Source organism: Ambystoma mexicanum, chromosome 5p (assembly GCF_040938575.1).
Source record: "Ambystoma mexicanum isolate Mex_15411 chromosome 5p, UKY_AmexF1_1, whole genome shotgun sequence".
Lineage (NCBI taxonomy): Eukaryota > Metazoa > Chordata > Amphibia > Caudata > Ambystomatidae > Ambystoma > Ambystoma mexicanum.
In genome coordinates, this window is record NC_090930.1 from 235,231,069 (window position 1) to 235,253,207 (window position 22,139).

Consider the following 22,139-nt stretch of genomic DNA (forward strand, 5'->3'; position numbering starts at 1 on the left):
GTGTTCAGGAGAGCAGTTTCTGTGCCTGTGGATATCCTTAAACAGGACTGGTGGTCATGGAGGCAGCCAACCAGTTTGGTGTGGAGGGGCAGTTGGGCGATGACCAGCTTCTACAAGAGTGTTCCTAAAAGAAATGGTGATATAGATAGGGCAATAGTTAGCCAGGCAGGAAGGGCCTGCTGACTGCTTTTTTAGTAAAGGGTGCACAAGAGAGTGCTTAAGGGGTTGTGGGAAGGAGCCATTTGCAAATGAGTGGTTGCAGAGGTCAACCAAGGCTGGGGACGAGAGAGGCAATGTTGTCCTTGATAGTTCTGCAGGAGCAGGGGAGCACCTGTTTAGAGGAGACTTTCATAGAGCGGACAACTCTAGAGATCTCTTCTGGTGCAATTGGAGAAAAGGAGGAGAGTATGTGGGAGACAAGGTGTGTCAAAGGAGGCAAGAGAACCTACATAATAGGATTTCACACAACTAACATCATTCCAATATTCTTTATGAGTGTATATTAAAAAAAACAATCAAACATATCATTATATTAAACACTAGGTTTCACAAAACCACAAATAAATGACCATGTATTTTCTCTTATACATAACCACACAGTAACCCACATGTTCAGAACACCCCACTCCAGCATAACACATCTTTTTAAAGCACACACATTTTCAGATCACTCCAAAAGCACTTTAATAAACACCATAACTGATTATAACAAAATTGTAAATAAAATCAAACATCTACTGCTCTGTGATCATTCTTTTATTTTGAGTGCACAAAGTATACTTAGTAATTCTCTATCATGCACATCACTGAAATACATTTTCTTTCATAATAAACCACTTCCAACTATTTTCTACATAGGTATGATCGTTTATTTATATAACATATACAGGAGGACCACTTCATTTTTACCAAAATTCAGTAAGAGGCAAACAAAAAAAAGCCCCATTATCAAAATATTATCATATAAAACTTTCAAGAAACTAATGACAAACAACTGATTAGTGCCAATCATATTTTGTCACGGGTAACAATTCTGCAGTCAAAATGAGAAAAGTAGACAAAATGATAGGTTTCATAGTTTCCAAAATCAAAAGCAGAAAAAGAGCACTATATTGTGAGAAAACTAATAAAATGGCGGACCCATATTCACTGCAACCTATCACAAAGAAGTCCACATTTAAAACACTAACACAACACTAGCCGATTAGAAACACTGAATGAAACACATTACAAATCCCTGCCCAGTCGCTCTATTAGCCGCAGCTATTCATCGCTGCTACACATCTTTCTTGTACCCGTAGATACACGTATATTTTCCACAAACTGACATCCAAACTAAATTAACCTTCAAAACTTCAAATATGACAAGGCAACACATAAGCCCACAATATTTCACACTGATGACATTCTGACCTTTATCATCCACATAAAAATATGATTAGTGCCCAGAAAATGTATGGTCCAATAGATACAACTATAAAAATTAGCTGCGTCTATCAGAACAACAACAAAAAGGCAAAAACGCGTTGTTGCACCCATGCACATGCTTGTTATAGCTGCGGTTATAGAGAAGCCTCGCCAGATCAGCTGTTATTACCCACTGCTAAGACAGGTCCACAAACACTTGATGTGCCATTTTCTGGCATATAGCCGCGGCTGTACAGGGTGCCACTTTTCACAGCGAGTATCAACGCCGCACACCTGGTGGTTGCTGGATAGTCGCAGTTAAACATACCAGCCCGTTGCTGTGCCTAGGCGCTTTCCCCAAAAGACCAATCACTCCCTTTTTTCCTATAGCCGCAGTCCTCTCATATTAAAACCCTCTCCCAGCAGCGTATATCACACATACATGAACACTCATCGTGTCATTTCCCGGTACTAATAACCATCCTTTTAAAGACTACCCATCACATATGAATAAACAAAAAAATGAAATAACATCTATTACATATAAATACACAAATACAATGAAATTACATAAGACAATGTGGGTAAGTTAAGTAAACATACAGACCTAGAAAGGATGGAGTAGGTTAAGTAAACTTGGAAAACATGGGAAACACCAATTACGCCCCTTTATTATAGCTCCGCTATAAGGATTCTTTAAATGACAAAAAAGATAGTAGTGATACAATGGTACTTAAAAGGTGTCAAAACGAATAAATGACTGCTCATGGAGTTATTTAAGGTGGATGATGATAAAGTAGTTTTAGCATTCATGAGAGATCGAAACCAATTATGGATTTCAAACAACAACATACAGTTCTGCATTCACAATTTCTATACACATGATGGAGTACACCGAACCTATGAAGGAAATTCTCTATTCCTTCATAACATCAAAACAAATGTGCTAAAATTCTACACTCAGTGTACCCCAAAACAGTGCTTTGAAGGACTACTTAAGCTGCAAATAGCTCTTAAACTATTTTTTCTTTTCCCCATATCCTCGGCTATAACTGCATTTATATCTCGCATTGAGAGAAAAACAATATGGCGGCTGTTTCATTTCTAAAAACACCTGGTTATTGGTATTACCCCGAGATATAGTTATCTATTTTTGAGAAGAGGGCACCCGTTCTCTGTCAAATTTTTAAATAGCTACTGCACACTATAACACCAAACCAGGCATGGATCAATAGAGAAGGCTTTGTGCCCAAGTTGTTTCAGACCTGGTTCAAATCCATCCAGCTGTTTGTGTTGTGCGCTTTCACATAAATTAACCCTGTTTGACTATGGGAAAATTAATGGGAAGGAGGGCGCACATTTGAACAAAAATATTTTTGTCTTCTTAATAACATTTTTATTTTGTAACAAATCTTTATGAAACTTTGCAGTCTGGGAAGGGGCTATGAGACCTTAATCACTTTTGATATTTCGGTGAAATCCGTTACTCAAATAAAAAGTTATTAATAATAGAATTTTGAGTGGTTCCTACGGGAGTGCAATTCAACTTAACTATAAGGTGGCTATTGCTGCAACTATCATCTATGGATGGTATAAGTGCTGAACAAAAGTTGATATTAACACAGAGCTGTGTGTAAACACTCCCCCACACTCCTTGGCTATCACCACAAGCTAAAGCTCCTGAGTTTTAAAAGTGGCCTTAAACATGTTTGATGATCGTCTAGTTTAGAAAATGAGTGCTTTTTGTTGTTCTTGTTTTTAATTAGTACCCACTCTAGCTGGCAGCTGCTTCAGATCCTAGACAAAGCACTGTGAGCAAACAATAAAGGGCCAACTTCATGGAAAACATTACCATTGAAGTATGCCACATTTGCCCTCTGTGTTTCACACAAAAGGCTGCCTGGCTTCAAAGTTATGATTGTTTTTGGCTTAATAGCAGTACGAGGGTAAAACACCTCTTCTGAACCTAATTGGGAGGAAAAACACAGTGTTGAAAGTCTACAAGAAAAGATACATTCAGTTAAGTTAATAAAAACAAAAATACACCAGCTCCAAAGCCTCCAAATAATTACTCACATGTGGTATAATTAGCAATGGATAAACCTCTGATGTAGAAGGCAAGTCCAAGCACGGAGACATGACTTTGACCACTCTAAAGGGCTGGGGTGGTCAACACAACATGGGGAGGATTGGTGAAGCAGGTGGTGAATGAGTCATTGTTCTGGCTTAATTTCTGGAAAGCCCGTGCAATGGAGCAACATGCAACTTATTTCATGGGAATAACTCAATAGGGCAGGTCTGCTGATTGGTCCCACTGAAAGTGGAAAAATCTATAATTTTCTTGGTGGGAATTCACCCCCTTGGGAATCTAGCTGCAACAGTTATATTTCATTTGTTTACGTGCAAAAACAATTTCTATATGGACCTTTGAAGACTAGGGACCTCATTCTGAGTTTGGAGGTAGCCATGGCACTATTTGCGCCGTGGCTGCTTCCAAAACTGGGTCCGACTCCGGTTTGGTGAGATGGGGACTTACCAGTCCATTCCGACGTTGGAGGGACCGGTAAATCCCCATTTACCAAACCATTCCCCATTCCCATTTGAGCCCCCATAGGGCTCAATGGGAATGGGGAGGGCGCAAATAACAGCCCGGTGCATGCCAAGGCCGTTATTTGTGCCCTGGTCCCCTAACGGGAACCGTAAGGTGCGTTTGGTCCGACAAAACGTACCTTCCGGGTCCCGTTAGGGGACCTCGGAATAGGGCGCAAAGGGATTACCGGCACCGGTGTCCTTACTGGTGCCCGGTATCCCTTTGCGCCAGGGTCGGAATGAGGCCCTATGTCTCGGGACTCAATGTTTCAGGACCTCATGTTCTTCATGGAGGATTTTCTCTGCAAGAGGTTTCTTTGCACCACACATTGCATATGTCAGAGATAAGAATTTTAACATGTGAGTTGGCCCAAGGCCCACTCTACATTATTGTCTCTTAAGGGGCGTCAGTGATGTTTCTGCTATAGAACATGGTCAAATTAATATAAAAAAAGCATTTGTGGAATATATGGTGTGGATTGTATGTTTGCTAAAGGTGACAAGGTAATAACCTGGGGACTGAAGGGATGGGGCTTCCTATAGTGGCACAGTTCCTAATGAAAGGAGTAAGAGTGACTCTTTGTGGAAGGAGAATGCATGGTTTTGTAGTATGGTTGACTAATACCGTTCTCTCCCTTTACGCTGCCTGTGCCCTTGTTCCTCCTTTATTAACAAATTGTGGGCTGCAAGGGTAGGCATGTTCTAATATATCACACACCACTTCATACTGCTAGCTTTTCATGTCAATGTCAATTATGGGATCTAACAAACAGCTCGGTCTCTGTGAAATGTAAGCAATATGTGAACCTCACCACTGTACTCATGCTCCCTCATAATGCGGCACTGTATGTTATTTTATATACCTCTAGGCCTGTTGAATAATGACTATAAGCATGTGACTTCACAGTTTCTTATATCTTTCAACTCTTGGAAGCACAATAGTAAAAGCAAGAGCAGATTTTAAAGGACCTCATTACAAGTTTGGAGATATTAATATTGTTAACTCCTCCAAACAGAATTAAGTTACCACCGCTGGCAACTGGTTTATCTGATTAAGAGTTTTGGTTAGTGTCTATTCTATACGTCTTGATTGGTGCATGGAGTAATTACCTCCACTGGAAATAGCTCTGAAAGTAATTGATCAATTTATTTTGAGGTAATACCTCTATGTATAATTTGGAGGTATTATCTGTTTATGGGTTTGCAACTCTTCACCAGGTGTGCTGAAAAAGGAAGGCATTGTCTTGCCTCCTTTTTTCAGTTAACTTCAAACTCAAAAAAAATAAATATATATATAGGGCCTCATTCCGAGTATGGCGGTAAGGGATAGCGGCCACCGGTAACGAGACCGGTGGCGGTAATCCCTTACCGCCATACTCCGAGTTCCCTCTGCGCCCTCGCCCTTAACGCCTGCTTTGAGCAGGTGTTAAAGTCGAGGGCACAAAGGGGCCTCCAAGCCAATAACGGTGACCGTAATGAACGGTCACCGTTATTTGCATCTTCCCCATTCCCATTGAGCCCTATGGGGGCTCATTTGGGAATGGGGAAGAGCCTTGGTGAATGGGGAATTACCGCCCCGCCAACCTTGGAATGGGGCGGTGATTCCGCCATCCACCAAGGCGCTGCCGGTCCGGGTACGGCGTCAACCAAGGCACTAATAGCGCCATTGGTTAGCGCCGTACTCGGAATGAGGCCCATAGTCTCATATCTCCTGCATTATTGTACTTCCAATGGAAAAGAAAAGCTTCAATTGTACTCTTTAAGTAACTTGCTTCTATCAGCATGTACAAATATATGTATATTGTTAGATTGTTGTATCATAGAAAGTGTTATTTACATTGCAAGTGAACACTATAAAACGGTATAGAGTTAAAAATAAAATGATTTAGAAAGTCCTCTCAGAGACCTTTCCTAGTGGTCTTTCTAAATTGAACTGTCACACCCCTTCCACACACAAAGACGCGTGGTGGTGGCAGGCATGGTGTGACACAGAAAAGGAGTCGCGGGAGCCCCAGGTGAGTGTGTGGGTGTCTGTGTATGAAGGGGTCATTTATGTGATCGAGGAGGGTGAGGGCAGGGGTAAATGTAACAGTATGTTTTTGTGTTCACGTGCTTGTGTATGTGTGTATTTGGTGGTAGATTGAGTGGGAAGGCTCAGGGGAAAGGGAGGAGGTGAGGGGGTCAGGGAACAAGGAGGAAAGCAGAGGTTGGGTGAGGAACCCCCCGAATTATAAGAAAAGCCGATGTCACAGACGGGGCAAAGGGCACAGGCAGGCAGAGGGAACGGCTTGCCTAGGGGGGGGGTGGTTGTGAAACCTCCCAGTTTTGTGCTATTTCTGCTTTTTGAGGGCCAGTGTCTTTCTTGTGTGCCGGCTTCAAAAAGCAGAAACGTCACATCGAACCTATAAAACCTCACATATTCACAACTAATTTTATCTTGCTGTACAAGTTGATCTGCAGAACAATGTGGTTACATGTGTAAATTGGAGACTTGTATTCAAGTCAAGTTTTCACATTTTACCAACATGTGTAATCATGTGTCACAATACCTTACATTCAAAAATTGTTAGTCGCTGGCAATATTTTTGAGTGTTTTTATGCCCGGGCTTATATGTTATGCCAGTCTAACCCTGCGCCACAAGCAAGAAGCTTCCTCCAGATTTGGGAGGAACTTGCTCCCTCATCACCCTGCACAGCCCTGCCCTGGTGTTGCCTCGTTCAGAACTCATTCTGTTTTTTCAATTATCCTGCATTATTGAATACAGATTTACACACTGATAAAAATGTGAGCGGGGGATGCATACATGACCAGCCCAACCCTTGAACTTGAAGTGAATTCACAGGGACAGCAATTCTTGGTCCCAAAAATCATCGGACCGACTGGTTGCTGTTCGGCAAGAACGTTCTTCATTTGTCACAACGGCTGCAAACAATGCAACCAACAGAACTTTTACGGAGGCTATTGAGGAGCTCCACGCACTTCATGAGACTATAACAAAGGAAACTAGCACAGTAACATCTGACAACTGGCTCGATTGCAAACTTGCCTGGGTCCCCATGTTGTTGCCGAACATTTTTAAGTTAACTGTTGCAATCCTCATTTTGATGCTCATCACGTTTTTTGTGCATTCCGATAAGGGTTACACATTAGGGGTGTCACGGTATTAGTTTTATGACGGTACAATAACCTTCTTACCAAATGACTGTATATCATGGTTATCTCGGTATAGCAGGTGGAGTTAACTAATCTTAAATTTTTTCTAAAAGGTCATAAATTGTCAGATTCATCACAAACAAAACCAGACACCCAGGGCCAGAATTGGGCTTTTCAACATACTTTCCACTTAAATGCCACCCCTTGCTTCCACCACACTCGTGTGGAGAGGAGGAGGGGGGCGGAGCCCTGCTGCGACTGGCAAAGCAAACTGAATAGCTTTTCTTGAGTGGTCATTTAGGTTTTTAGCTCCACCACTGGCTACCGGTGAAGATGAACATGTTGCCATCTTGATAACCTGCATGCCACAGATCAATGGAGTCTGATGGTAGTATACGCTTGTGCGTATCCACACACACACACTCTCTTTACGCTACATCCTTTAGTTTACGTCCGGGACAAAAGGTGTTCAGTAATCACAGACATGTTACCCTTTGGTATGGCAGCAGGGAATACCCACAGAGATGAGTAAATTTCGCAGTGTGACTTATTATATGTATATTCAATGATAGAACCAGGGAAATCCCCCATTGTCATATGTTTAGAAAACATTATCCATTATAAATATATAACCCCAAAGTCCCGGGAGGATAGCTCAGCGGCAACATGCATGCCTTGGAAGCAAGACGACATGAAGCAACACAGGTTCGATCCCCGGGTCCGCGCTTAGAAACCTTTGGGTGTTTAAGCGCGTTATAAATACGCAACTAAGACAAAAACAATTGCGCAACTAAACAGCGCCTCGATGCCCGCGGGCTGTGTGAGTGGTTTAAAAAAAAATGTAAATAAAAAAAAAGTAACCCCTTTTCCTTCTTGGCACTGTATTTATTCTTCCTATTGCTAACATATTGATTTTGTGTCAGGCACGTGTGGTTTATGGAATGGCATTAAAAACTTCTCAAACTGAAACTACTTGGCAGACGGCACATCCAACAGTGCAAGACCAAGACTGCGCAGCACTTGCTTACTGCAGCCTTTCCAAATCAGATTGAAAAGCACACTTAACGGTATGAACGGTATACCGGTATAAACAATGTGACGGTTATTATTGTTCAATTAAGTGGTTCACAGTATCTTTAACGGTATACCGTAATACCGTTACATCCCTAATGTGTAAGGGAAACAGGAGAGGGGGAAAATATATCATGACACTGAATGTTGACGGGGCAAGAGAATTGACACCCCATGTGAAACACACACAAACACAAACAGATATATGAGAATATGGTCTGCTTGGAATGTTCACAATGCCACCCTGGATAGACAATTATGAGACCGTAGACTGTTCAGCTGGTGGCAGACACAACGTGAATGGCAGTTTACTGGGCTCACTGGTTCCTCCATGGAGTTACGGTGAATATTAAGCATGCTTAAAGTTACAGGTCCGACCAATGTAAAGGCTTTAATAAATACTGTGGGGCATTATCTGAAGCAGGAATTATTGGGCTTATTGCTATTAGGACTGTGGCTCATTATACTGGAGTATTAATAGTGTCTTTATTTGGTTGGAGAGCAGCAGCAGTAGTGATTCTTTTTTACAGTAGATTCCTGTGCGCAGATTATAGGCCATGCTGTAAAAGAGAGGCACTGGATGTTCATTGCACATTGTGCAAGAAAACAGTAAGACAGTAAGATGTGGTCTTTGTAATGTTTTGCCACAAGTATTGGGAACATGAATCATGAAAAATAATGTGGTGCAAGTCTCCTGGGATGATGTGGATGATGCGTATTGGAAAATGAATGTGCACCCCAAAATAATAAATGCTTGGGGTTGATGTGTTATGTGCATGGAAATTGGCACCACATCCAGTAGGTGATTCCACCAGTGCATCGCCACCAACAGTTAGTGAACCCTCAACTTTGGCTGCAGTACCATCTCTACATGTTACAGTTTTACCGTCTGACAATGTCTAAATTATGAAAGTTATCTGTGATCTATGCCACAAATGTTGCTGTAGGTGGTGGTGTAAGTAAGGATTGGGACAAGTTAAAACCTCAATAATGATTTTAATCGGGCGGCAGCCTTCTATGTCTTATATGTGGTTTATATCTTCACTCTATTTTTGAGTAGTTGTTGTGCAGAATCAAAATCCACCCATTAAAGGTGCTGCCAGCAACAGCCACAGTCTTCAAACAGCTGCAGCAATGTTACACTCTATTGAAGAGTCATTATAAATGCTGGAGAGATTCAGAGAGGAGGCTTCATTTTTAGTAGCACTGTCTTTTAAGAGTTGTCATTTTTGTTATCTTATGTTATGCTCACCAGTTGGACATTTGGACATGTCTAACATTGAACAAGGAAACAATAAGATGTTCCCCTTCTAATGTTCGTTCAGAAGGTTGGGAACATCAATCATGATAAATCATTTGGTATGAGTTTCCTGGAATGACGTGGATGATGCATATTGGAGATTGAATGCGATGGTCTGGCCCATACTGGGCTGCAGCCTTTTTTTGCTTATATGTGGTCTTATATCATCACTGTAACTCTGAGCAGTGGTTGTGCGGAATCAACCTCTACCTATTAAAGGTGATTCTAGCAACAGCCAGAGTCTTCAAACAGTGGCAGCACTGGAACACTCTATTTGAAGAGTTATCAGATTTTCTAGAGAGGTTCAGAGAGGAGGCTTAATTTTTTGTGGCATTGTGTTTTTAGCGTTGTCTTTTTTGTTATGTCATGTTTTCCTCACCAGTAGAATATTTGAACATGTCTAATACTATGCAAGGAAACACTAGGATGTGGCCATTCTAGAGTTCCATCAGAAAATTTTGGAACATCAATCGTGATGAATCATCTGTTGCGAGTCTCCTGGGATGATTTGGATGATGCATATTGGAAATTGCACAAGATGGTCTGGTTCATACTGGGCTGCAGCCTTTTTTGGTTTATATGTGGTCTTATATTTTTACTGTAGCTGTGAGCATTTGTTGTGCAGAATCAAACTTCACCTATCAGAGGCAATGCTAGGAACAGCCAAAGGGCCTCATTACATGGAATGCGGTAAGGGTAAACCCTTACCGCCTTACTACGAGGTCCCTTTGCGGGACCCGACCTCAGTGGCTGGTTTTACCAGCCGTTAAGGAACGGGCCCGCAAAGGGACCTTGGAGGCAATTACGGTACCGCAATTTGCAGTACCGTAATTGCCGCCTTCCACATTCCCATTGAGCCCTATGGGGACTCTAATGGGAATGGGGAAGTGCCATGGTGAATGGGGAATTACCACCCCCACTCACCTTGGAATGTGGTGGTAATTCCGCCATTCACCATGGCAGACTCGGTACGGTACCGGTGGCAATCATGGCACTAATAGCGCCATGGTTACCGCCTACCATGTAATGAGGCCCAAAGTCTTCAAACCCCTGCATATTGGAAATTAGAAATTGCACGAGCACTACAAAATACAAATTCTTGGTAAACATGTATTACGTGCATGGAAATTGGCACCATGTCCAGAAGATAATTTCACCAGTGTGTTGCAATCAATACTTAATAAGCCCTTGACATTGGCAGCTGTGTCAACTCCACATGTTTTAGTTTTACTGGCGGCTAAAGTCTAAATTATGAGGGTTATCTGTGATCTGTGACAAAAATGGGTTGCTGTTTTTCAATAAAACAGAAAAACATGTAAAGACATTCATTTACATACATGTTTGGGGAATTACTATCCTTGCAGTATAGTGTGTAATATTTTGCACATCTATGTTGCATAAATGTATTATTTAACAAGAAGACCTGAGCCGGGCGGACAATATTGAGGTAGTTGATGCCCCGGGTCCATAGTTAGAGGTCCAAGCAAGAGGTTCAGAGAGGAGGCTTTATATTTTGTGACATTGGCCCTCATTACAACCCTGGCGCTAAACCATGGCACCATGGTGAAATGGGGAAATGCCACCCCATTCCAAGGTTGGCGGGGCGGTATTTCCCCATTTCACCATGGCCCTTCCCGATTCCCATTTTCGCCCCATAGGGCTCAATGGGACTGGGGAAGGCGCTAAGTACGGTACCGCTAATTGTGGTACCGTAATTAGCACCGAGGTCCTTTTGTGGCACCCTACTTTATCGGCTGGTAAAACCAGCCGTTACGGTCGGGTCCCGCAAAGGGACCTCGTAATCAGGCGTTAAGGGTTTAATGGCGCCGACACCGTTTACGGCGCCGTTAAACCCTTAATGCCAGGGTCCTAATGACCCCCATTGTCTTTTTAGAGTTGTAATTTTTGTCATTTCGTATTTTCCTCATTAGATGGACATTTGAACATGTCTAACCATGAGAATAGCAGCAGAAGTGATGTTTTTTTACAGTAGATACCTGTGTGCAGAATACAGGTGATGGGTTTGTACATGTTGATGTAAATTAGGTTAGGGTTCCTCTACATTGTTGTAATGGAACTAGGAGTGGTGATTAATCAAATGAGAGGTTGAAAAGGTGTGGGAAGGTATATTAGAAGCTTCTATCTGCAATAGCTTTCAATAGGAAACACATAGAACTACAGCCAGCTCTCAGTGAAAGGTTTCTGGGCACACTGATTCTTTCATTGAGTTAATGGGAATATTTAGCATACCCATGCACATCTTCATACCTTTCTTTAATTGCGTTTTCCTCGCTGTGCTGAGCAGGTTTCCTGTATGGTTTGAACACGTGATTTGCAAATTCCCTAAGAAATTGACAATGTCATATGCACTTTAGAGATATCCCTGGTGTTTATTTTATTTATATCACTGGTGAAGAACAATGTTTATGGTAGGTGGCATGTTAGTGTTATAAAACATACACTGCACATTTTTGAAGTGACGCATTGCAAACTGTTCTTCCTTTCAAAGTAATTGTTGGATTGCAAACAAAGATGTCAAACATGCCTAAGAAATCATTAGTGCAAGGTGTGAGAGGCAAAGTTGTGTATTAAACTTTCAATTTGGAAGAAAGAAAATGTCAACACGCTGGGAGTGAAGTGTGACATTGCAGATTGTTTGTTTGTAAATGGTGTTGCCATCTAAAGATAAGAACATTTGGCAACAGTTTATAAATATTGGAAAGGTAAAAAATGTGTTGCCGTTTCTATTTGAGCGCAATGATTTATACAAAGGCAGGCTGACTGTACCAGACTTGTGTATGCTTGATGTTGAGTCAAAAAAATAAAACTATCTTTGTTGGTGGCGTCCATTCAAATGACCAGAGATGAATGAGGGTGTCTGGGTACATTTTATTTCTGACAGTATCTTTGCAATTGGTCCCAACACATCTGGCAGCAATGTACTGGCACTAAGGGTTTGCTGGTAGGGGCGTAGCACTATCAGAAGGCCTGATCTGCTGGGAGTTCAAGCCCCTAATGGCAACATTAGACAAATTAACACATTCAAGATATAGTGGAAAAGCAAAACAGTTACATGAGCCGATTACCTGTTAAAAAAAGGCATAAAGTTGCATAGCTATGTTAATGCAGCTTTAATAATAATAATTTGGCACTTATATAGCGCTACAAACCCTCAGGTATCTGAGCGCTGCTTATTATTACCCTGACCTCAGAAGGATAAAAGGCTGAGTTTGGCCCCGCCGGGATTCGAACCTGCGTTAGCAGGCTCTGCACGGATGTCAAAGCGAGCGCTCTACTCGCTGTGCCACTTGACCGGCATTCAAAGTGATTGGGCCTTTCCTTAATGCGGCTAAGGCATGTGCAGGTTCGTCTTGTTGATGAGTTAGGTGATTGGTCAATAATTTAGGTGCTAACACGTCATTGTGCTTGTATGCACCAGTGCAAACAGAAAACACATTCTTGTTCTCTATATTGCAGAACTACAGTTAAATCCCTCTTCCAAGCATCTTTTTCCTGTTTTCTGTCATTGCTTTTTGTCTCATGGTTGGTGAATTTATTGGTATGCCTTCAGGATAGCAATACCTTGATTTATCCATTCCTTTTTTAACTTTCTTCTTCCTATACCTTTGTCCTTTGTTATGTTCTTTGTAATTTTGTGTTATTTTAGTGTGTTATATTTTTATTTATGTTTTTTGATATTTACCAGCCTTTTTGTGTTGTGTATTTTTACATTTCCAAATGAGTACGACCAGCAGTGAGAATGAGGGGATGTGGGTGACTTCAGTTTTAGCACTATGCAAGATGCAATGTGCACATAAAAAAATTCTGACAGTTGGCAATATTTCTACATAAAAGACCAACACAGTAAAAAGGAGACAGAGAAGCTTATGCACACTTTTCTTTTTTAGTTTTTTTTTTTTTACAAATTTATATAGCTTCTAATCCCACAGGCATCAAAGTGCAAACATGAACATGATAAACAAAAGGAAAATCACAGGACAAGATCCAGAGAAGAGCATCCTCAGGAGAGGATGGCAGCATCTCAAGCAAAGAGCTGAGTGACTGAGTGCAGAGCTGACTGTTCTGTGCAAAGGTTAGCTGGAAGCATATTTCATGTTCTAGAGGAATGCACAGGGAATGATCGACCACTGCCTCTAGTTTGTTTAGCTGTGGGACAAATCAATCTGAAGGCTCCGGCTGACCTAGTTGAACGAGAGGGTTATTATTGATTTATGTAAGATAACAGGGGACTAAACTAAAGACAAAATTGTGTACGAATGTGCTGTTTAAACATGATTCTGGTTGATATTGGGAGCCAGTGAAGATCTCTCAAAACATGTTCTCTTTTAGGGACATTCCTTACAATGCGAACAATGTTGTTTTGTAAGACCTGAAGCTAATGCAATTTTTTTTTTTTCGCGCTCCACACAGAAGAACATTACAGTAGTCCAATCTAGGCATGATGACTGCTCTCACCAGGTTTTCACAATTTCCTGGGAAAACATAAGGCTTTACTAGCCTCAGTAACTGCAGGTGATATTGGGACTTCGTAATAACGCTATCTATCTTAGGGACTGATTCACAGATCATTTTCCTATGGGATTGCATCATTATAATACCCATCTGTGAATCAGGCCCCACGTGTTTTCACCTTTTCTCGCACCCAAATCTCATGTTCCTCGATGCTAAAGCTCAAGAAGAAAGGATTTAACTTTGCTCGAACCTGGGGGGAGCCAAAGATAAGAAACTTTGTTTTGAGCTATTTAAATATAGCCAGTTAGTGGTCATCCAAGTTTTAACTACATTGTAAACCTGCTGGACTATGTCTAAATTTAACAAGTAACCTGTCAGTTCTATAAGGAGCTGAGTGCCGTATGTGTAGTTCACAAACGCAATCCCACAGTCTTGCAGTAATTTGCATAGAAGGCATGTATATATATATATATTGAACAGGGAGGGAGACAAGCAAGTGCCCTTTGGTACACCACACATGATCCTGGACTGCAGAAATTAAGATTTGTCCATGACCTCACGGAACATGCGATTACCTAAAAAAGATCAAAACCATGTGGTGGCCATACTGGAGCATACACCAATGGTCTGTAAGACTGACAGAAGTCTACTGTGGTCTACCAAATTAAAAGCTGAGGATAGGTCTAGAAGTACCAAAAGACCAGATTTGCCTCTGTCCACCATATCAAAAATTTGTGACTGGAGGTCGACCAGTGCACATTCATTGCCATGATTCGCATAATTTTTTTTTTTAAATTGACCATTGGCCACTCTATTTATGATTTTCAGATAGAAAGGAACGTTAGTGATCAGTCTAAGATGTGTGTGGAATTAAATTTAGATTTGTTGACTTGAATTGAAAAAGACAAGTTCAAAACACGTGTCGGCACAGCAAACCACTTTGACACAGCACATCAATTAGGAGACCATGGGCTTCATTACGACCCTGACGGAATGGGTTTAACAGCGCCGGTAATGGTGCCGGCACCGTTAAACCCATTCCGCCCTATTACGAGGTTCCCTTGCGGGACCCTCTCTGGACTTCTGGTCAGACCAGACGCCTTTGCGGGTCCCGCAAGGGAACTAGTATGCAAGGGAACTAGCATGCTCCTCATTCCCATTGAGCCCTATAGGTGCTCAAAAATCACCACTTTCTTATCACAATATTGTTGATCTATATTTACAAATATTCTTTCCTTAGTTGAGGTTTTCTATATCAGCGCATGTACTTGGCAGATTCCAGCTATTTGTGAGCAATAAATAGTAAATAAAACTTGAAGTTCGAGGAAAAAACTTTAGTTGATGTGACGTTAAGGTGAGAACTTAATGCAACACAACCCAAAAATTCAGCTAGAGCTACCTTAATGTTGCACCCCTGTTGCGCTGCCTATGACCACAATGATGACATCAATGATGACATCACAGATCACATCACTGATGGATTCACTAATTGCATGTCATTGCATTGCATTTTTCTCATTGTTTTCTGATGGATGTGCATTTGTTTTTGGACTAGAGAGTTTTAGGAGTTGTACTATTTGATTGAGCAGCAGTTGTTCTTTGTTTTTTTTCTGTGGTATTGCTGAGAGACCTGCTATAGGATCTGTTTGTATTACTTTTATGTTTAAAGGTTTTCTTTTTTGAGGTACACGGTATGTATCTATATGGGGGTGTACATTGCATGTAGCATGTTGTAATCTAGGATGCAAGGAATTTCAGTTTTGACCTTGTTTGCATCAAAGTTAATTAGGAATAAACCATTGTATGTTTGGAGACATGAAAATTCTATGGAACTCACACCTTCTTTGAAGGCTGTGCTGCCAATGTCAATCAATGCGTGACCTAGGCTTAGACACTGCGATTTGGAAATAACGACAGCATATGCAAGAGATAGAGAGAATTGTTCTCATCATGCATACATATCTTTGAATAAGAAGTAAACAAGCTATTGTGCAGCCTTTTTCGTTTAACTTCTTCAAGTTTTTCACAGTGGATGTCGACAAATTGAATGTTGTTGTCATTTGGGTATGTTTGGATGCCAACAACTGTACCAATCGCTCCATTGACTAAACCTTGTTCTACGTCAAGGTTATGTTTTAGAATTACTCTGCAGTTAATACACAGCGTTAATACTTTTCCAATTCAGCTGTGTTGGAGATACATTTTTCTAAGCTATATAGTCATGCTGTTGCTCGTTGACACATAGGGAGTGTCATGCCGTGTACTTCTAGTTTTACTGTGGAGCTAATATGCAGTACTGGTTGTATTGAATTGACTACAGCTGGCAAGGGTGGGAATTAGGGGCATGCATTTTATATTTTGTTGATTTAATTGTTCCATGACATCAGGGGCAGATTTGTTTTGCCCATACAGCTCTTAAATTACTCTAGTTTATAAGATGGATTTTGAATCTTTACTAAGCAGACCAGTTCCAATGCGTTTTAAAATGTTTACATAGGTGAGATCTGCAGACTGATGCATATTTTGAGTTAGTTCTCTGTAGCGAAAATGTTGCCAGAGATTTACATTTCCAATGCTGCTGAGTGTGTTACAGCATTGTTTTTGACTTAATATTTTGAAAATAGATTGATCTTTTAATAGTGTTAACTAAAGGAAGTCTCCACAAAAAGTCAAAGGTTTTCCTCCTAACAGTTCTCTGTAGTCATTTTCTAGGACTTCTTGCATTCTGAGATGAATTAAAGCCAACATGAGGATGGAAAGCATACCTACATCATCTATCAGGAGCACTTTAATTTTTTCTGAATTTTGTGTACTTCTGTAGCAGCCTCTGCTGATAATTTGAAGTATTCTACTTTGATATGGAATTCTACTAGCAGGAGCAGTAGTCGGTGTAAAGTTACACCTTGTATGTTGTAAACAGCTAAATCTTTCGGGGCTACAACAGCTGAATGTTTGTTATTTGTTAAGTCCAGTGCAAATGTGCTGATTTTTTTAATTAAGAGCATTTTGCCAGAACTAGATTCCCAACTTAAGATTCCCAAGGAGGAGAGGTTTATAATGTGTATAACTACACATTTTTGTTTCATGCTTAAAAATATGTTCAATGTCTTCAGTGACTTCTAGATAAATAGTGAGTTCATCATTCAGCTGTGATATGAGCACTGACAAGTCTTGTTAAAATTGTTTAGATTGATACATGGTATTTTCTATGCCAGTCATGGCTATTTCTGCTTCATTTAGAATTAGTGGCTTTCCAAGTGGTTCTTGGCTTCCTTTAAGAGAAGGTTGACTGCCTTCACGGGTGTCTTTATCCAGTAGAGTTTCAATGTATTTCTCTAGTTGGCATTCATTGTGCAACATTTGTTTGTATTGTTTAAAATTGACATTTGGTACACTGCTTTAATTTGCATTTAATGCAGCTTAAATTAGTCATGATGACCTAATAATGCTTTTTTTCCCCCAATGTTTATAAAGTTGTAGTAGGTCCATGTAATACATTTCTCTATGTTGCAGAGTTTTAAATGATACATTCATGTGCTTACTTAGGCTGGGTTTGGTAAGTTTTACCAGACTTCTTTCCCAAGTTGAATATGAATATTTGCCAGTTGCCTCATCTGATATGACATTGTTTTTGTAGGAACAGTTTTGGTCTATGTCATACAGGCAAATGCTTTCCAAAGAAATGCTTCTGTTTGGATAGTATATGTCAAGTACATCATTTTTTTAAAATGTCCTAACTGATCATTAGTGGTTATTGTTTCTATCCAACTGTACATTTTATTTTACAGTGTTTTGTTGGAAGACATGTCTTCCGAGAGGTCTATTAACTCTGTTTTCTCAGCTTTGGTAAGATAGGCTTTGACATATCTTGCAACTGCAGTGGAATTGACTGCAATGCATTGTATATATATATATGTGCATTCCACAAGAGGGCAATGATTGCATTGTAATCATTGATGTACGTGCAAGCTGCATCCCTTTTAATGTTGTATGTGATTTTCAGAGATTTGCCTTGTACACCTTTTAACAGAAGACATCAAACTATTTACTTATCATTTTATGTGAACTGGTCTAGGGGAACCAATGTGAGATTTGGTATAGTGTTTACCTTTGTTTTATATCGACGTCTGGAGTTTTTGCCACTCATGTTTTTGGAAGTGTGAGAGTTGTTTACCTGGGTCACTAAATGGGGTTTCTAAAGGGATGTCACAGGTAATGTATGTTTTAATAAATTGTAAAACAGTGGCATCACTGTAATGGCCAAACATTGGAGTATCTCTTATAAGCATGTGGATGTCTGGATTTATATTCTTTTCTCTAAAAGAAGTATTCCACTTCTCCGAGTGGAGTGGTATTTTTATTGCAGATGAAGTGCAGCACAGCAATAAAGAAATGGTAAAAGTACTTTGGTACATTGACAGAGTCAAGAGAACAGAGTTCTCCTGGTGTTTTTATATCTATTCCCTCTTTATTTGGTTTGCAGTGCATAAAAAGTTATGCAAGGAGGTGGAGAATGGTGGCACTAAAAGGGATGTAATGAGAACGTTGGAAATCATGACGTTTACATGGAATGTAAAATGGAAAATGCTGTGCATTTAGAAATATTTATTTTTAGTACCATGTTGTTGAAAGTAAAACAATGCATATGTGCATTTACAACAGCACTCTGTCTAACTTTGTTTCTAAAGGAAAGGAAAAGCAGATGTAAAAGATTTGCAGAACATTTGTAGTGGCACTTGGTGTGGAAGTTTAATATGTATGGTGTGATTAAAAGGAGAATATGCTTAGTGTGAAGCTTATTGAAGGGTAAATGGGAGGAACCCTGTATATATATTTGTGCAAGTGTTGAAAGAAATACTTGTAAATATATAAGCATTCTTGTACTATGTCTTGTTAAAAGCATATGTTGACTCTGCAAATATAAATCTTGGAGAGTTTTACAGTAGTTTGTTATGCAGGTGGGTGTCAATAACAGGAGACATGTAATCCGAGAGTTCAAGAGTACATCTGAAGTGCTGAACTGAGATGACAGGGTTACATGTAGAGTTTTTGGATGTGATTGGTGGATAAACGTGTGACTGTTTGAAAACAGTCAAAAAGGGAATGTTACAAACATAAAAGTAAAACATGTAGAAGGGCGGCCTTGTGCTACAGCCCGAGTGTGGCAGCGCATGGAAGTGGTCACAAAAGAGTAAGACCCAGTGGTGGTATACATTTGCCACACATATGACTCTCTCTGGGCTCTGTCGGTAGGCACTTTCGCTGGGCTCTGGAAGCTGGCTTTTCCTCTACCTTCTCTTCCAGTTCCTCATCATCCTCCTCCTTATCACTGTGCCTGTTCCCCTGTACGAGCCTCCAAGTTGGCAGCTGTGTGGTGGCTCCTGGGAAGGAGGGATGTAGAAGGCAAGTCCAAGCACGGAGAGAGGACTTTGACCAATCACAAGGGCAGGGATGGTCAACACAACATGGAGGAGGATTGATGAAGCAGGTGGTGAATGAGCCATTGTTCTTACTTAATTTCTGGTAAGCCCGTGCAATAGAGTTCCATGAAGCTTATTTCATCGGAGTAACTCAATAGGACAGATGTGCTGATTGCTCCAGCTGAAAGTGGAAAAATCTATGATTTTCTTCATGGGAATTCACCCCCTCAGGAAACTAACTCCCAGAGTTATATTTCATTTGTTTGAGTGCAAAATCAATTTCTGTATGGACCTTTCAAGACAATGGGCCTCATCACGAGTTTGGCGGTAATGCAGCGGTTTCCCGTCGGACGTAAATAGCAATAACGCCAAGGCCCCTGGCAGATAATCCACCAAATCACAAGTTTTCGTGCACACGCACCGGGACATGGCGTTAGCGCAAATAGCGTGCAATGGGTAGAACCCTTAAATCCGGTGCATCTTGCGCTAACGCCATATCGCGCTAATAGCACGCGCCAAGAGCGCGTGCTATTAGCGCGCCGGAAACGCGTCGCCGCCGGAACAGGAAACAAAGCGGCGGCCATCTTAGAAATCACAATCAATTGGATATCACAGCCCCTGGAAGCCATCTACCACATCTAATAGCAAAACATGTCACAGGAGCGCACTAGGGGAAAGACTGCCCTAAACAGGGTGAGAAAGCCCAAATTCAGCAACCAGGAGCTGGCTGTATTGGTGGAGGAGGCCGAGACACATCATGAGGAGCTGCAGCAGCGCAAAATCAGTGGCCAGCGCAGAGCACAGATTTGGCGCAACATCAGCCAAAGGGTCACTGCTGTGAGGCGCGTGCCATGGGATAGGGAGGATTGCAGCAAGCGCCTCAACGATCTGTGTGTATGAGTCCGCGGCATCCTCTCACAGCACAGGAGTGCAAGCAGGGGCACTGGAGGAGAGCCACCACCACCCCCACCTGAACTCATACCTTGGGAGGAGAAGGTGAGTGCCCTGATTGGTATTGGAACCATCGAGGGAATTGGTGGAGCGGAGGCAGGCACCGGCATCGATCCAACTGCAGGTGAGTCCCACCCAGAATGCATGCAACTGAAAGTACCACACATGCAGACCCTGAGTGAATGAATGTGAAGAAATGTGTGTGAGGAACTGCAGACACCCATAAGTGAGCCCTACATCCATTGAACCGTAGCGTTGCCTAGACGACCCTGCCTGTGTAGTGCATCAATGTTAGGGGCAGGGGATAGACATCCATAGCCATGTGACAGCCACATAGAGTTTGAGTGTGCAGGAATATAGCCCCAAGAACCTGAGCGCAGTGCACCCCAACCACGCATGCAGTCGTGTCACTCAAACATTCCCATGCAGTGTACCTCCATACTCACTCACACCAAGCACCACATGGCGACTGAACAAAATGCAAGTTGAATGCATGATTGATATTGCCTGCAATCCCACTTGTTAGCATGAACTGCATTACACTTATGTAGGTAGCATTTAACTCACACCACACCCTATGTACCCCACAGGCACATGTCAAACCCAACAGGATGAAAATGATGGGGAGGAGGCGACACCATCACGGCGCCCAGAGCAGTCAGCCTCCACCAGCACCACTACCCCACAAAGAGGCTGCACAGAAGGGAGCCGACGCAGGCCACCCCCCACTCCACCACAATTCAGCCCTACCAGACTGCAGCAGCACCCACATGCCCGCAGGGAGGCCATGGCAGCTCGCCCCAAGCCACCAGGCACAGCCCCGATGCAGAGGGACTGATCTGTGGATCGGAGCCCGACGTGGGAGTGACACCTCCACGTGCACATCATGTAGGAGGACTGCATTCACCCGGAAGCAGTGACGCAGAAGGGATGGTCACACCACAGGGAACCCCAAGGCCAGTCACACAGCAAGCACAAAGCCCACATGTGCATGTGAGTCGTGCCTGCACACCACAGCCGGATGAGGACACGCCATCATATGGCAGCACTGAAGACCAGCACTCAGAGCCTGGCAGCCCAATCCAAGTTGGCGCCATGTCCCCAAGCAGCCCCCCCGCAACAGCGCACAAGTGGCAGGCCGGCACAGGGGCAGCAGTGATGGGCTGACTGGACATGATAGAGGCCAAACAGGCCAAGGTAGAATTAATGACCAAGGTGCACAGCCGGCACATCAAGGCTATTAGTGCATCCATACGCCATGGATGTAAGTACATAGCACGTGACAATGCGCACACACGCAGAGTCGTACAGCAATGTACCGCTGCCCTGACTGGGTTTGGACAAAGGGTGAGGGAGTTGTACGAGGCAGTGTCAGCACTTGCTGAGCAAACAAGGGAGGGAAACAACCTCATCCGACAGCACATGCAGGCAACCGGGGCAGTCCCTTCGACCTCAACCACATCCATGGAGGGATCCCTTGAGCCATCTCCTAGGTGCCGGTCCATGCACCACCTGAGGTCACACACACCAGAGGGGCCCAGACAAGGAAAACACCCACGACCATCCTAGTCGTACATGGCATCGTTATTGGTGCCCTGATGAGACACATGCATCAACCTGCACAGTTGTGGGGAGTTCACTGTCGGGAAAGGGGGTTGTGTGCTGGGAGTTCACTGGGGGAGGGGTGATTGTGTGCTGGGTGTTCACTGGGGGAGGGGGTATCGTTGCACTGAAAATAAATCACGTTTCAAAAATCACAAAGCATGAACAGTAG